Source organism: Ambystoma mexicanum, chromosome 3p, assembly GCF_040938575.1.
Source record: "Ambystoma mexicanum isolate Mex_15411 chromosome 3p, UKY_AmexF1_1, whole genome shotgun sequence".
Classification (NCBI taxonomy): Eukaryota; Metazoa; Chordata; class Amphibia; order Caudata; family Ambystomatidae; genus Ambystoma; species Ambystoma mexicanum.
The window spans coordinates 109820419-109834087 of NC_090925.1; the positions used below are offsets into that span (position 1 = coordinate 109820419).

At 47.7% G+C, this 13669-nt stretch overlaps 1 protein-coding gene across 3 annotated transcripts in view; it reads right to left on the reverse strand.

Annotated features, from left to right (window-relative positions):
- Positions 1-13669, reverse strand: part of LOC138580133 (transmembrane protein 139-like) — a 366231-nt gene that overhangs the window by 253420 nt on the left and 99142 nt on the right. Inside the window, exon 1 of one of the 3 annotated variants that reach the window (XM_069650441.1) lies at positions 3546-3772. The exons of the other annotated variants lie outside the window; for them this stretch is intronic. The gene's annotated coding sequence lies outside the window, so the exon portion shown is untranslated. Of the gene's footprint in view, positions 1-3545; positions 3773-13669 lie in introns of those variants that run through there. 3 annotated transcript variants of the gene reach the window in all.

The following is a 13669-nucleotide window of genomic DNA, read 5'->3' on the forward strand; positions in this document are numbered from 1 at the left end:
CGAGCTTCTTCACCAGAGCGTTCAGCAGAACAACACAGGAGATCTCTGGGAGGCCTTAATGGACACAACACCTTCCACAATAACTTCAACTCTCCCTCCTTAAATACATTCCTACTCGAGCTCTTCGCTCCTCCACCTCCAACTCCCTCAGGGTCAGTCACTGCTCCAAGCAACGAGTTGGGGGTAGATCTCTTTCCTCGGCTGGGGCCTCCCTATGGAACAGTCTCCCTGCCTCTCTAAAACTTGAGAAGAACCGCCTACGGTTCTAGAAGCACCTCAAGACCTTCCCCTTTGCTTCTGCCTTCACTCTTCCTCTCCCCTGCTGATCTGTCTGCCTCGGCACTGGGCACCTGGTTACCCTCTGATATTCGGACCCAGGTCCCTGTCCACCCATCCACACACCCGCACTGCCTCCTGGCAACCCTTGGGTCTGTATCTGAAATCCTACAGTCCCCTTATCTGCACTTATTTGACACCCCTTGTCTGCACTTCGATCTTGCACTTGCCAACTGCTGGCTGCACTACCTGTTGTTTTTATCCCGTGTTTAGCACTTTCCACTCCTCCCCTCCCCCTTAACTTTCCACCTCCCTCTCCCCTGCACTCGCATGTTCTAAATGCAACTGGGCCTAGTAAGATTGTTGTTTTGTCCTCCCTTGTTCCCCTCCCTTGCCTTGGCGTGCTCGGAAACACTTGTGTATGAGCGCGATACAAAAAAAATATCATATCATATAACTGAAATCAAAGATGTCGCTTTGGCCGCTGTCACTAAACCATCATCAGCCACAGGTGTTTACCCTGAGGATGGCCAATCCCAGTCTTTATACAATTGCGGCTCACAGGTGCAACCCTGCAATGCAAGATGCACCCAAAGAGAGGAGGTAGGAAGGTATTCAAGCCTGAAACAAGGGACTTGAAGTGTGGGTTGTAGGAGCAGGAGGCTCAATTTCGGTCAACGTTTGAGACTAGAAGATGGAAAGGAGATGCCATCAGATGTGGAGCAGTAGTAGGTGGATTCAGCTGAAGGGGTGAGGAGGTAGGTGATAAAATCAGGTAGTGGGCTATTAGGAGATGGCGAGAGCCGAAAAGGTGGTGAAGAGCTAATAATGTCTGGCGTGGAGCAGGTGAAGGTGAAAGGAACTGAGGAGGTGAGACTATATGTGATAACATCAGGAGTGGAAAGAGAGAGCAGAAGGGCAAAGAAAAGAGGTGATAACATCAGGAGTGGAAAGAGAGAGCAGAAGGGCAAAAAAAAGAGGTGATAACATCAGGAGTGGAGAAGGAAGAGGAGTGGAGAACTGGAGCGGTGAGAAAAGAGCTTGTACCATCAGAGAAGCAAGAGAAGAAGGAGATAACATCAGCTCTCGAGAGAAAAGATGTGGCGACAAGAAAGGGTTGAGGCTGGTAAGACCCAGTGAGAGTAAGCAGAATGAGAAGCTGACAGTCAAGGAGGTGGGTGGCAACGGTTGGCCTGTGTCAGAGCTGCAGGGTGGAAGTGAGATGGGGATAAGACAGGCAGGATATCAAAGACTGGGTGCATTACCGAAGCCATAGAGACATCAGGGGAGCATGACAGAGTGGTGTGGGAGATGTGGAGAGGAACCGAGTCTAAGGAAGAAAGCGAGGAAGACCAGAAGCTAGCCATCCTGAATAGGCAGTTTTGGATTGGCCAGACCAGACTCATTTTACCCAGCTTCTCTGCCAAATATTTCATGCCGACAGGCAGTCCTTGCAAGATGGCAGCCGGTCAGGAAATAGCAAATGCACTAAGCATGCAAAAAACTGAGGGAGCACAAAGTGGAAGGAGCAGGAGCTCCAGAACTGGTGAGGTAATTGGGTGGGTGTTAAGCTGGGGGTGTGTGGGGAAGTTTGGGGACAGAGGAATGGGTTGACTGGGGTGTGCTCTGCATTATAGGATGGAGCGGGCAGCTAAAATGCTGTCTTGCTGCCCCAGAAAGCCGGTCCCGGAAAGACAGCCTTCCGCAAAACCGTCCTGCAACAATACACTATGGATCTGTCAGCCCTTGAAACACCAGATCGTGTAAGGGGGAGCAAGACTGGGTCAGGAAGAATGCAGTCAGCTTGGGGGTGGGATCAAGGTTTAGCCATTCCACCCATAGAGACTCATCTGTCTCTTTCCCTGCCAACCACTCCTACTGAAAAGTGCTCTCACAAGCATAGATACTAGCGTTAGTCAAGGGGTGCGGGTCCCTGGAAAGTCAACAACTAGAAACCAACGAAAGAAGAGGGTTTGGGGACTTCTCAGTCCACAATGTCAAAGAGGAGACACGTGACATAACTGGGAACTCTAAAGACTGAGGAACCAGAGGTTTTGGAACCCTGTGAGCCTGCAACACCAAGAAGGGGAGGTGCAGCTACTGCCCCAGGATCTTGTGAACAGGAGTTCTAAACGCCAGAGGCTGAGGGGCCTGGCCATTGGTTGGGAAAGACATTTGCCTGAAGAAAAGCATTCTGATAATTACAGTTGTTTTTATAACGTCACTTTTATTGTGTGGGTTGGTCTCCACTTATCTTTTGTTGGCCCGTATTATACAAAAGTCCAGAATAAATCCTTTAAAAGTAACATTGGCATTGGCAACCTTCTTGCTGCCTGCTGTCCGCTGTTTCAAATCTTACAGATTTCTGTTTTATAACTAACCCATAGCTCTCAACTCACAAATGCCTTTTGGCGGGTACCACCATCACAGGGATTAGTTGACTCACCTGCCAAGTCATTAATCCGACCATTAAATTCAATGGGCTCTTTCCCTCTTAAAGGGAAATCTTCTGTTATCGACCACCCTTGGGACAGAAACGGTTGAGAGGTATGACTAACCATTTTTGAGATCTGGATCAATGAAACCCAGGGGCCTTCAATTACAGCCTTATACCAAGCATTGTTGATACTCGCTAAGTTGCGCACAGCTGTGTTACCAACATTTCTTTTATTTCTCTTGTGCAAGCCTCCACATTGTGTGACCCCCCCCCCCCCCTGATGAATGTGGGGTAAACATTAAGGCTATATTAGGTTGTGGGGATGCCCCTACCTGGAACAATTCATTAAGCACATGTGTGGCAGCTCATTAGAGATGTATGTAGGAAAGGTATTTATATGCAAAAGGACAGTGACGTACACTGTGTTCAAGGTATAGGAATTGATTTAAGGGTGAATTGTATGTAATACGTAAACATGTTAACCTAAATATGTATTATCCACACTGTATGTACATTAGATGTTATGGGGGCTGCTATTTTAGTTTCCGTAATGAAAAGCCACTGGTATTTCAATGACCTTTGGACAAAATGGCCTCTACATGACCTTCCTGGAATGCCTAATGTTGAGAGAAGTGGCAGTTGGAAAAGAAAACGACTCAGACAGTTGAAGAAAAAGAGCACCTGTGGCAGCCTGTCTTGGATTGCGGTTCTCCCAAACTCCTTTAACTATAGTAACACCCATTCAGTACAAACAGGGCTGCTGTAAGCCTTAAGCATGCCTTTATTATAACTAAAGCCTCTTAAGTGAGGGTTTTTTATTCCGGCCACTCACCAGTCTCAGAGGATGATTTTGAAGTAAGGTGTGCGTGTGGCTCCCCTGCTTCTGTCATGCGATTCACACAGACCTTCATTTTGCAACGAGGTAAGGGTTGTTTTTGGACTGAGCACAGGTGCAGAGTGTTCCGATCTCCGACAGTCTGGCTGGACATCCGGGTAGGGAAAGCACTGTTGAACATGCCTTCAAGTCATGCTATTAGAGAGGGAAAGGCTGCTCTCAGAGTTTCAGGCGGCGCTCTCTCCCACTCAGGCTTCCGGCCAAGTTATATATAGTGTCCCGAACATTATCATTATCTATGAACTGTGCCGGGAACACAGAGTTAAATACATCCCCAGTCTGTATGAGGTATGACAGTTTCTTGGAGAAGACAGGAACCCATTGTGAATTCTTATAAATGAAGGCCTGCCATAGACTTTTAATTATGCTTGTGGAAGTTTCAAGGAATACTTTTGTTTGCAAGGCAATTGCACAGCTATCATGACTACATTGCTGAATATTGGATTGTAATTGCTATTTCTTTTCTTTTGAGCTCACACGCCACCCCCACAGTGTCAGCTGTATAAGTTACATTACAGTGTTCATATTTACACAGGGCTGACTTTTCTGTCTCTTATAGTTTTTTTTAAGCTTCAAGTTGTATTAGGATTTAAAGTACAGAAGGGAAAAAACCACCAAGAGACCCAAAACAGTGCCACAATAAAACACGCATTTCAACAATCCCCTTCAAAAACAACCCCCCCCCCCAGCTCCACCCATCGGCAAAGACCATCTGAAAGGCCCCAGCCCCCAGCCTGTGATGGGCAAGACGATAAACACAAGAAAACGCTCATTTAGATACAGTTCCTCTCCCCAGTTAACTTGGTGTACCATCTCTGATAAGTCCTCCTAGGGTGGGGGTGCGGCACGCCACCCACTGCATCCCCAAAGACACCGCAAACCCAGGCAACTCACCCCACATATATTTAGTCTGCAATCCTAACCAGGCCATTTCAACCTGAGCACTGTCCCCATGAAGGGCAGCTGTAAGTCTTTCCATCCAATACATCTCTTCATTTCTATTTTTACTGATCTGTTTCTTATGCACCACAGCCCGCAGGCATCAGGGCGCAGAGACGACAGGTTGAAAGGAAGATCAAGAAAAGGAAGAATTAACAATGCATTGGGAGGCTTATGAGAATATAAGTGCTTTCAATGCTTTTTTTAAAGACAGGACATTTTTCTTCGCAGCAAAGGTTTATTTGTAATTTGTTCCATGCTACAGCAGCCCTCACATGGTAGGACCGCTCTTTCCCTTTGGCTCGTTTAAATCTAGTGCACATCAATTCCATGGAGTCTCTGAATCTGGTAGTCCTGACAGAATTCTGGACAGTGATGCATTTTTTTAAATATATAGGAGCATCGCCAAACAAGCACTTAAATATATAGGAGCATTGCCAAACAAGCACTTAAATATATAGGAGCGTTGCCGAACAAGCACTTAAATATATAGGAGCATTGCCAAACAAGCACTTAAATATATAGGAGCATTGCCAAACAAGCACTTAAATATATAGGAGCATCGCCAAACAAGCACTTGAATATACAGGAGCATCACCAAACAAGCACTTGTGAGTCATGGTATTGAGCTTGAACTCTATCCTGGCTTCTACCGGAAGCCAATGCAATTGCCTTCTGTATGATGATACATGCTCATATTTGGGAACCTTGTTTACAACTCTAACTGCGCCATTCTGCTAAATCTGCCACTTTTTTACACAGGATTTACTTGCTCCTCCGAATAAGGCGTTACAGTAGCCCAATCTTTGCATGATTAAGACTCTGACCGAGGTAGCACAATTTTTGTCTGTGATGTAGGGCTTCATCAGTATCTGGACTATCCATCGAAAACAGATTAATCGAATTGAAATCCAACGAAATGTATTCATTGAAAGTCATTTCCATCGAACCTGAATATATTTCATTGGATTTGGTTTTTAGGGTTAGGGTTGGGTTGCCCTTGGGGGATGAGGGTGGTTGGGGAGCCCCCCAATAAAGAACATGTTACATGAAGCTGGCCAGTGCCGAAATACTTTAAAGATTTCAGGGCTGGTCAGCTCCATGTAACATTTTAACGTTAAAAATAAATGCATCAAAATGATATCTTTTACATTTAAAAGTACATATCCATCGAAACTTGTCCATTCCTATATTCGAGGGACAAGTTTCGATGGAAATGTACTTTTAAATGTAAAAGATAGCATTTTCGATGCATTTATTTTCGTTGTATTTTTTTCGATGTATTTGCTTTTCGATGGTTGGGATTCGATGGAAAGACCATAAACCGGCTTAATCAAGCGCAAGAGCCTTAGATAATAATGTACACTTTTCGCAACATTGTTAACTTGAACCTTAGCATTAAGAGATGCCTCAATTATGACACCAAGGGCCTCATTACGAGGTTGGAGGTTACCATGCTGCAATTTGCGGCATGGTTACCTCCTTACCGCATACCGGGTCCGGGTTCCTCAAATGAAGACTTACCGGGCCATTCACACCTTGGAGGACCCGGTAATTCCTCATTCGAAGAACCCGGACCCGGTACATCCCCATTCCCATTCGAGACCCATAGGGCTCAATGGGAATGGGGAGGGAGCTAACAACGGGCCCATTACAAACAGGCCTGTTGTTAGCTCCCTGGTCCCCTCGCGGGTCCCGCTAAGGATGCCTGGTTTTACCAGGCGCCCTTTGCGGGTTCCGCGAGGAGACCTCGTAATAGGGCGGTAAGGGGTTAACGGCGCCTGCACCATTACCGGCGCAGTTAACCCCTTACCGCCCACCTCGTAATGAGGCCCCAACTGTTTTCACCTTACTACCTATTTTTATAAGATGCTGATCAATACAAAAATTAGCATAGGCAGTTCCTATTATCCTCACATAGGTTCTCTAACCCCTGGGTAATCACCACCCCAAGATAGCTAAGCGTCTCTAACCGTACCTCCACCCCCAGATCCTCCAATGCCCCCAGATCCCTAGTCCCATTATAATCAAAGGGGAACAAAACTGATTTGGCTCTATTTACTTTAAACCCTGACAACGCCCTAAATTGGCCTCTCACCTCCCACGCCACCGGAATCAAGGTATGTGAGTTGTGCAAATGCAACAACACATCGTCAGCGTAAAGCCTCAGTGCCCCCTGCATGAATCCCTTCCACCTGAGGGTGACCCTAAGCAGCTCTGCCAGTGGCTCCATCGTCAATGCAAATAATAGGTGTGAGAGCAGGCACCCCTGCCGGGTCCCCCTTTGCAACGTGAAGGCCCTTGAGTATTGTCCATTAACCGCCGCCCTTGCAGATGGGCCCGAGTATAATCCCCGGATACCCCGCAGCATGATACTTCCAAACCCATGCTTTTCCAAACCCCCATACAAATAGGCCCACTCCACTCGATCAAGGGACTTCTCCGCATCGAGGGCCAAAAGTGCCGGATTACCCCCCTTGCCGCGAGCCCTGTCCATCAGGTGCAGATTCTTATGCAAAGTGCCTGCCCCAGCCTCCCCTTAATAAGCCCCACTTGATCAGCATGGACCAAGCACATCATCAAATTCTTAAGGCTGGTGGCCATCACCCATGTGAAAATCTTTGCATCTACATTGAGCAAGACGATCGGGCGGTACCCACCACACATCCTACAATCCTTGGCCTCCTTGGAGATCACTGAAATCAAAGTGCGCCGCAAGGATTCGGGAGCCCTACCGGTTTCCAGAATATGACTAAACAACTTAACTAACTAAGGGGAGAGGCAGCCAGCAAAACTATTATATAACCCCAGAGTGAAACCGCCACACTCCGGGGCTTTCCCGTCTGCAACCTCAGCCAAAAGGACCTCTTACAAGCACACCTGGGCCTCCGTGGCTAGTACCTCATCTCCACTCATCCGAGGGAAAGCTGTACCCTTTAAATGCTCCTCCATCCCTTCCCAATCCGGCTCCCTTTCAATTCCATACAGTCCCTCATAGTACCTGGTGAAACCCTCCGGTATCCCCTCCAAGGATGCCTCCACTTGTCTATCTGCCCCCTTAATCTCCACCACCTATCGCTCAGCTCTCTTCCTTCGAAACCGTGCCGCTAAAATCCCATCAGCCTTATCCCCCGTCTCATTGTACTTCTGCCTCAAGAATTGCAGTTGCCTCTCTACATTCCCCAATTCCAATATCCTCATATTCTCCCTCTTCGCCCGTACTTCATCGGATGAGCCCATCGCTCCCCTCTAAGCAGGACCATATTTTACCCTTCGGCCAATCAATGTCCCCCCACAACTCATCCTCCAACAAAAGCTGCTCTCTCTTTCTTCTCACCCCCTCACAAATCAACACCGCCAACCACGTTGCCTTACCCGCTTCCCACGCGATGCAAAAGTCCACTTACCCGGTATCATTAATATCAAAATACTCCACAATGGCCCCCCTGAAATGCTCACTAAAGTTTGCATCCTTCCAGAGCGAATCATTACATCTCCACAGGGAGTCCCTACCCTGTAATCCCATATGGGAGAACTCCATAGATACCATGTCATGGTCTGACCAACTACCAGGCACCACACAGAAACTTCCTGCCCCACTCAGCACATCCCTTCCCGCACAAACATAATCTATTCTCGTATATGTACCATGCGGGGGAGAAAAGAAAGTAAACCCACTGTCCAGTGGATGGAGCTTCCTCCATACATGCACCATCTCAAACCTTTCCAAACAGTCCTTCAGACCCTGTCCACTCACCCCCAACTGCCGCTCCGTCACACCCCCAGCATCCTCCTATGCAATGAGGACTCTCCCAAATATTGAAATCCCCTCCTAGAATAATGGGCCCCCTCGCTTCATTGAACAACTGGACAATTGTGTCCTCCAGGAAGGCTTTATGCCCAGAATTGGGGCAGTACACCAGGGCCAAAGACAGCCAGGCCCCACCTTTGGTCCCCGAGACCAGGATAGGTCTGCCCCTTTCTCCTTCCAAACCTTGATATGGTCGAACTTCACCTGTTTGTGTATCAAAATCCCCAACCCCCCCCTTCTGCATGTCTCCGGAAGCCCAATAGTTACCACCAATCAACTCTGAGAGACTATTACCCTCCTCTCCAGCCAACATTATTGGCTCCTGCAACATCATTACGTCAAGGCCTGATCTCTTAAATTCCTGTGTCACTAAGGAGCGCTTTGTTGGGGAATTCAACCCCTTCACAATCAGAGTTCCCATCAACAGGCATTTGGACTGTTTGTCAACCCCGTTGCCATTCCACCAACCGCTTCATGCACCCGAACTGAAGCTAACACACGCAACCACAACAACAACCCCAACCCGACCCCCTGCCCCTAAAACCTCCAACCTACTCTGGCACCTCCCTCCCCCACCCAGGGACCATCCCCTACCCTTGCAACACTCCAAACCACAGAGACCCCCATCTGAAGCTGGGCCACCACGGGAAGATGCCCCCCATCCCTCCCCAAACAGGCATGTACAACACATCTCAAAATAACCACACACACCGTGAACTGTTCAACAAATTGAAACAACAAAGGCACACAAGGAGCACCCCCCGGGAGGGAGTATTGAGTCTTCGTAATGTATGTCCCAGAGGAACCCTCCTTTGTTAAGATAGTCCCCCCCAACCTCTCCTGCACCACAGCAGGGTCAGCCTCCCCGATCCCGTCACCATTACCATTCTTCTCTCCTTCTGAAAGGTGCCCCAGGACCTGCTCCGCTTCTTCCCCTTTGGTCACCTGGTAATCAACTTCCTTAATCTCGAAAACCAGTGCAAAAGGGACGTTCCAGCTATAACGGATCCCTCTGTCAGACAGCTAGGGCCAACATAAAACTAAAAAGGTCCTGGTATATCTGGACCAAGTCCACTTCATACTGAATAGTGCGTAGGTGCTTCGTCCTCTGCGGCCTTCTCAGTGTATCACCTCCATTCCCCCTTCTTCAGCAAAGAAGATGTTGACCAGCCCCTTGACCTTCCACACCACATCACTGGCAGATTCCCTCTTCTGCATCTGGAGGCCGAAGACCCAGAGGTTGTTCCTTTGCTCCCTATTTTCGAGGTCATCCATCTTCAGCTGGTTGTCCTCGTCCCTGGACTCCAGATCAGACAGTCTCCCCTCAAACTTAATTTCCACCACATCTGCATGAGTTGGTTTTTCTCCTTCCCCTCAAACTTAGTCTCCAACACTTCCACCCGACCGCTTAGATCAGAAACGGAGGCCTGCAGCTCGCCCCACAGCACCCGTATCTCACGCAAAATGTCCCTTATATCCTCTTGTGGACAGGGCTGCGTGCCTCCCCTCGCTTCCAGTTGTGGGGGCCCGGCTCCCCTTCCACCTCCATAGTCGTAGGACTCTGAAATTGTTGCAAGGCCCCTATGCTGTCTTTGACTCTGGCTGCCAGTGTTCCAGTCCACACGGTTGTTAGGCAGAATTACATGCAATACCCTTTGGGAACACCACACACAATTAAGACTACAAGTGACAGTACAAATTCACCTTTGGTACAAGCCTGTACTACACAGTAAAGTGGTAGCGATGGCTGAGCAGCCAGACTTATCTGAAGAGCAAGTGAGCAGTATCAATAGTTACACAAAGGACAGCAATTACTATAATTCGAACAAACACTGACTCAAGGTTTCTAAGTAAAAGAATATACATTTATTTACACATCAGTTGTATAACATCTCACGAAAGTAAAGCAGTCGAAAAATCACACTCTTAATACACCACACCACTCCCAATATATTCTGGATAAGTTAAGTTAAAAATGAAGTGTGAGCAAAATGGCACTCCAACATTTTAAAAAGGGAGGGAAAGACAAAGTTAGATACAAATTGAGCAGCACCAACAGGTAAGTAAGCAGGGCAATCTAGAAAGAGGAACTACAGTGATGGAATCAAATGAAAAAGGCTTAGGGCCAAAGTCAATAGGACAAAAGTCTTTTGCTCAAGATCACACACTTCAGGGTAGTTCACGGTTAAGTCTTTGACAAGAGTTCTGGACGAAGTTGGTCAGCAGAAAAGTTAGTTTAAAGAGTAGAGAAGGACAAGCCCTCGGATTGGTGAAAGGTTTCACACACCTTCACCGCGGCTGGACAAAACGAACAACCGGATTTGCACAGTACCTTTAAATGGAGAAGAAGCTGTAGCTGAGGCGGACGTTCCTGGTAGGTCCTGCAGGCTCACGGTTCCTGAAGCGACTGTCGGACTGACATGAAGTAGGAAGACTGGAGGGTCCTGCACTGCCCAGGGAAGAACAAATAAAAGGTGAGCTCCTTAAAACCCAAGCAGGGTCTGACCTTCCTGGCTATCCGGTTCACTGTAGCTCTGTACAGCAAATTCGACCAGAGGAGGGAGTCCTGGCTTGCAGTTTGGGCGAACTGGTTGGTCCCACCAGCTCAGGGGAAGAAGATTCCTGGTAGATCTTCTCTGTTGTTGGAGTCTGAAGATTCAGACCTGCAGCAGGGCTTCACCGGCAGTTCAGTCATGGCAGGGGTCCTCTTCTTGTCAGCCTTTCGTCGGTTCTTTCGTTCCAGTGGCGACTCTGCCTTTCCAATCCCAGAGACCTGCTTTTTATGCAGTTTTCCCCCATTCACACAGCCAGGCTGTCAATCACACAGCAGGGTGGCTGTCCTGGTGGGACAGTCACCTAGCCAATCAAACAGGAGTGCGACTTGGGTTACCAAGGGAACCCATGGCAGGGGTCCTAAAACCCCTCCCTCACATCCTGTATACCCAGACTTTCAGGCGCCTAAGGGGGGCTTCTGCAGAGAAGCCTGCGAAAAGACAGTGAACAAAGGAACCAAACCTGATTTGGCGCGCGGAGTAAAACAAGAGAAAGACATTTTCAAAAAGAAATGGTGAGTAAACCCAGCGGAACCGTATAAAAACGTATATGGTCCAGCGGGTTTAAGTTTGAGGCTACCAAGATAGCCTAAAACAATACCAAGGTTATTTAAGATAACCGGGGTAGGAAAAATAGGTTAGTTACCACTGCCACCACCCAAGTCTTGATGAAAAGGGAGCGAAACAATGCTTCAAGAGAAACAGATAAAAAGGGATAAATATTAACCCTTTCCAGTACTCTATGTAAGATAGTTTGCACTGGGTCTGTGGATTTTAAAGAGAGTAATAAAGTCAGTGGGCCTCATTCCGAGGTGGGCGGTAAGGGGTTAACGGTGTCAGTAAGGGTGCCGGTGCCGTTAACCCCTTACCGCCGCATTACAAGGTCCTTTAGCGGGTCCCGCTAAGGATGGCTGGTTTTACCAGGCGCCTTTAGTGGGAGCCGCTAAAGGACCAGCATGCTAACAACGGGCCTGTTATTAACAGGCCCGTTGTTAGCATGGTCCCCATTCCCATTGAGCCCTATGGAAGCTCGAATGGGAATGGCTTCCCTGAATGGGGAAATACCGGGTCCTCCAAGGTTGGAATGGCCTAGTAATTCCCCATTCAGGGAACTCGGACCCGATATGCGGTAAGGGGGAAGCCATGGCGCTAATAGCGCCATGGTTACCTCCAACCTCGGAATGAGGCCCAATGGCAACTTTATATGTTCTGGGAGACAGTAGTCAGTCCCAGAAAATGGAGTCTGAGTTGGGAAGTCTAAAAGACAATCCTGTGTCACTGCACTGAAGTAACACACAGTAAAAGATGATGCCTATGGAGTAGGTGAGGCTCCACAGTCTATGAACACAAGAATGTTAAAACACACACAGTCAAACACATGTAAGAGTGGGAAAAAAGGCTCACACTCTTACCCGGTGAAAATAAAAATCCTAGAAAATCCAGCAAAGCTGCTGAGAGACTCAGTAGATAAGGGAAATTAGCCATTCTGGAAAATTCTCCCTAAAAACGGTTCCTCTGGCAAGGAGAGAACAATACCCCACAGTGATTCCACAGATCTCAATTTGCACCCCCACGTGTTCTGAAACACCGGGCGAACAGATCTCAAGGGCCCCCCACTAGCACCCTCATGGTCACTCCAAATAACGAGGGAGGCCCCCCTGAAAGGGTGCTCCAACGCCATGGACCACAGCGCCAGTCCTGCTCTCAATGCCGTGCCATCGCTTCCTCCAAGCATACAGTCCCTGCTTCCTTCCCGGCCCATCTCAGCTGTCCTTGCCACCTCACATGGGTCCCAGCAACGCAGGGGATGGCTCGACACCAGTTTAAAGCACTTGAGTCCTTACCCAGAGCTGTCTAAGTCACATGAACTGAGGCATTACTACTTGTTTTTGTTTGTCTTCTTGGACTTTTTATTATATAAATCCAGTTTTGTTCTGTTCCTTATAATTCAGATGTGAATGTGTTTTAGTCAGACCGATGCTACTCCCATGATCCATATTGTGTTTCTCTGAGTATGAGCCCTCCATGGAGGGGACAGAGTATTATATAAAAGCACCACTGTGATACCTATGCATGCGCAATTTAGTGTGAGTCATGCATGTGCACCAGTGTGATCTCTGCATATTATAGTTCATATGGAGGGGGATTCGTTTTATTGATTGGCCTTTTCACACTGTGTCAGTGCAGAGGTTCGATAGTGCTCTCAGAGTTTAAGAGCCTTTCGGCTACTGGTCCTGGTACCTTTGCTCCCAAATGTCAGAGTTGAGGGACTGGTAACACTTGGTATCGGGAGGGCGCCTGATCTCCACACGGGCCTTAATACTGGACCAATTTTTTTAAATGTTATTATACCTGTTCTATGTTCCATGTAATTGGAAGGAGCACGTTTGTTTTTCTGTTTCACTTCAGTGACTTGTTCTGTCGATTTGCCTTTACTACTTTTGTCAGTCTGTTTTGTTTCTCCCTTTCTCCCATTCCCAGCAAGTAATTACCCTAGCATGATGTCTATTTCTACTAATGGCATCACCCCCTCAAATAGTTGAGGTTCCGTGTTCTTCCCTCAAATAGTTGAGGTTCCGTGTTCTTCCTTATTTAAGGCTGCTGCTCTTGGATCAAACAGGAAAGCTTACATTCCACCCATTAACTTTCGCACAGCAGTTATTTAATGTCTCCACATTTGTTATCTCCACAGAGTTCTAATAGCTAGAGGAGCAACATTCCACCAGAATCTGTGCCTGCGCTGAACGCCATATTGGTGG